We start from the raw sequence: 710 nt of genomic DNA, 5'->3' as shown, positions 1-710 counted from the left end.
CACAACATCAAAAAAAAAAAAAAAACAAACAAAAAAAAAAAAAAAAAACCAAACCAAACCAAACCAAAAAAACAAAACATCTAACAAAAGAAAAGTACAGAAAGCCTGGGAGATTGCTTAGTGGATAAGAGCACTGCCTGCTCTCCCAGAAGTCCAAGGTTCAGTTCCCACCACCCACATGGCAGTTCAGAAATGAAAATAACTCTTAAAATATGATACCCTCACACAGGCATACATACAGGCAAAACAACAATGCACATAAAATAAAAACAAATAATGTTTTTAAAGATTGGAAAGTGTAAATGCCTGTATGCTCACTCAAACCCAGGAAAAAACGCCCACCCAATGCCTTGAGGTTTCTTATTCCCACCTAAAGTAACCCAGGTAAACTCCTATCTACAGAGGCAGAGTACATCTAGATAAGCACTTCTTGAGGCTCTTCCAAGGTAATTCTACAGCAGAGAATCTCAAGGCTCCTGATGCTTCAGTCTTTTAAACACTGTTCCTTTTTGGGTGATGACCCCCAACCATAATGTTATTTCCTGCTACTTTACAACAGTAATTTTTCCAGTAATGAACCTTATGCAAATATCTGTGGTTTCTGATGGTCCTAGGCAACCCCAGTGAGAGGGTTGTTTGACCACCCCATGGGGTCCAGACAAACATGTTGAGAACTGCTATTCTAGAGAGTTCCCCAGGATCCTCCCAGT

The sequence above is a fragment of the Phodopus roborovskii genome, unplaced genomic scaffold, assembly GCF_943737965.1.
Source record: "Phodopus roborovskii unplaced genomic scaffold, PHOROB, whole genome shotgun sequence".
NCBI lineage: Eukaryota > Metazoa > Chordata > Mammalia > Rodentia > Cricetidae > Phodopus > Phodopus roborovskii.
This window is presented reverse-complemented; position numbering follows the sequence as displayed.